The following is a 3,316-nucleotide window of genomic DNA, read 5'->3' as shown; positions in this document are numbered from 1 at the left end:
TAAGGAGGAGTGGACCACTTTACTCTTGTTAGTACAAATTTTTTTCACTTGTGAAGGAAGATTTGGGGTCTTATATGTTTATCATGCAAAGGTTATGATGCATTTTCTAGGAGATGATATTAACCTCCCTTACTTTCTATTTTCAAGTCTTAAGAAAATGTGTGCAATGGTCCAAAAGAACCCAGAAATGTTGAAGCACATTTATGTCATCACGGTCTTGTGAAATTGCTAGTTGAGGAACAATTAAAATAAAAAAGAGACACATGGGAGAAGTTTCTCATAAGAAATCATTTTCAAGAATTAGGAGAAACTTCTCGAGGATCCCCTCAAGTGCCAAAAAGAAGTAGAAGAAAAAGAGGAGAGGGGGTTAACCAAGAAACCACTGCCCAAACAGAAACTATTGTTCCTGATACTACTATGCCTGAAACAACTGCCCAAGAGGAAACTGTTCAAGACCAGTTTGATGAGGAAACTGATATACAACATCCTGAATAGGATATTGATCCTGGATTTACTGAAGATGATAACCAAGCAGCCCAAGGAATTATCTCTGAAACTCTTTCAGAACTTGCTCAAGAAATTGCTCAGAAAAGAAAAGAAGGGAAGAAGAAACGAAAGCAAGATAAAGGTAAATCTGTAGTCCAAGAAACTCACCTCACTCCTGAGGACACTAGTGAGGAAGACACTCAGCCCTTAGCCCAAAGAATGGCCAAACTTCATAAAACTGCCCTCTCTAAAAAGGTGGAAAAACAGAAGCAAAAAGTACCAAAAGAAAAACAGCAGAAAGCACCAAAGAAAAACAGAGTACCACCTCTGTAAGAAGGAGCAGCAAATTACAAAATAGAAAAGTAGGGGCCACAAAGGGTAAACAGTCATTCTTCATTGACTTAAGCTCACCCAAAAAGTGCTGCAAGTCCTGACTTGGAGAAAAGTCCTTCACACGATGAGCATATTGAGACTAGTCCTCCACGTGAGGAAAGTCCGTTTGAACATGAACTTGAGCATGAACATGGATCTGAATTTGATTATGAACCAAGTCCCAAAAAGTCACCTGAAGTGGACCGGAGCAGCAAAAAGTGTATAATTATCTGGAAACATTGGAGCAAGCAGCCGCTGGCCCAAGTAATGTTCAGCCTTTAGAACAACAAGTCCACTCCTTAAAACAAGAAATTTTTGAGATTGAGGTTCTAAATCGACATATCATGCAAGAAAATGAAAAGTTGAAAGAGCAAGCCAAATTGGATAAGATGATTCATGATAACACCATGTTACATTTGGGCCTGTGGCAAAGAAGTAACAAGAAGTTAAGGAAGAAATGCCAAAGCTAAAACAAAGCCTTGATCAACCTAAAGTTCAGATGCTTAGTAAAGAAGCCAAGGGTAAATGTGTCTACACAGAGAAAGAAGAGGAGATTGGATGTCTTGGCAGAGGCATCACAGCAGGTTGATTGATCAGTGTTTTTGCATGAGGACATGCAATGCCCTCGTAGTGGGGGTATGTAGAGTCTCTACTTTACACCTTATCCTCCATCATTACCTACTGTTTTCATCACTTTCCTCTCTTTTTTGCCTCACTTTCCACCCAGATCATTACATTAGTTGTCATTAAACATGATCAAGTGAGCTTTGCTAATGGGTAATTGTTTTGTTTAGTTTTTTACATATTTGCAGGCATTCCGCAGCCTTCTGCTGATTCCGCAGCCATCTGCTGATTCCGCAGCCATCTGATGATCCCGCAGCCATTTTGTTGATTTCAAGGTTCCACGTGCTATTTTGCAGAACGAGCCACGTGGGCATGTTGGAATATACATGCTCGAGGTTCCTGTGCCATCAGTTCAGCCGGCCACGTCATTTGTACCTCCGGTCAAAGGGGGTCAAGTTACGGTCAAATAAAGGCAGCTTAACGTGGATACGCAAGCTGTTTGATCACGTCGGTGGAAAAGGTGACTTGTCCGTGTTTTGAAAGCCGTGGGGGACATGATCTAATGCTGGATTCATTGCCCATATCGACCAGGACCTCCAGCTCGACCATAAAGCTTATGACGTGTTAACTGCACCTTTAATACGCATGACAGTCAGTTTATTTTCTGTTTTTATGTTTACGTATTAGGCCATCTTGCAGATGCCTATATATACTTGCGTCTGCGTACGCTTATGTTAACTTTTAGATGCTGTTGTAGTGTATGCACATGTGAGAATTTTGGCACGTTTTTAAACTCTGTTTTTATAAGAGCTGTTCTAGCACTTTTTGATTATGTATTTCTGCATATAAAGTAATGGAAACAGTGCTGTTTTGAAGTCTTAAGAGCATCTGAGTTTTCTGTGGATGATATGAATGGAGGGCCCCTGTTCGTATTAGCCTTGTAAAGTATTTCATGTTTATATTTCTGCAATTTCCTTATTTTACATATAGAATTTCATTTCTTGAGTTATGTACAACTTGATTTCTTTTCATTGCTACAGCCTTTATTTTCACTGATCAGATTTGCTTCTTTGCAGGTTTTTACCCGGGATTGAGTGTGTTGTGTTTGCTTTAATATCTGATGGTAGTTGCAGTTGTCTTGTTCATAATGCTGCCCTTTTTACTCTGTTTTCTAGATTAGTTTTTAGCTTAGTTTTACAAGTTGGATGATAACTAATTTATGCTCTCTTTATCATGAATGGCTTATCTTTCAATAGAGCAGAACACTAATTAATTGCAGCTTGTCTTTGAGTAGTCTTGGCTTGTGATACTAATACTTTTTCCACTTGTTACACATAATCACATATGTAGGAAGCAGTATGATGGAAAAGGCTTAGTAGTGTTACAATTTGTCAATTAGAGTTTTTATCAATTCTTGGATTTGTCTTCAGCTACCTCCTAATCGTGTTTTACGCAGTACTACTATGTGGTAGAAGTAGGGAGTTAGGAGGAGATAACCATTATCATCAATCCTTGAAGTGATTTTCTTGTTTCTTTTATTTGCAGCAATATGGACAGAGACTAATGCCATTAGAACGTGGTCATTTACTTTCAAGTCATTTCAATTTATTCATTTCTTTCAAGTTCTTTTCCTTTACAAATTCAGCAAGTAATTAGAAATCACCAATCACACACTTTCACTCAACTAGAACTCACTTTTCCACACACTTGCACTCATCTGTCTATAATCATCACTCCATCTTAGGAAGATAAGTTAACCATAAACAACCCCCCAAACGACAAAAGCTCTAAGAAAGTTGCTTAAGTACATATAGTACACCCTCACTTCATCAGCTTACGAGCCCCGGGTTGACAATTAATGACATCAATTTAGGAACACTAAATTGACTAAACA

This window comes from Pinus tabuliformis, chromosome 2_1 (assembly GCF_031772625.1).
Source record: "Pinus tabuliformis cultivar Carrire ecotype Pingquan chromosome 2_1, CPIR1, whole genome shotgun sequence".
NCBI classification, from domain to species: Eukaryota; Viridiplantae; Streptophyta; class Pinopsida; order Pinales; family Pinaceae; genus Pinus; species Pinus tabuliformis.
The sequence above is the reverse complement of the archived record's forward strand: the minus strand, read 5'-3'. Positions refer to the sequence as shown.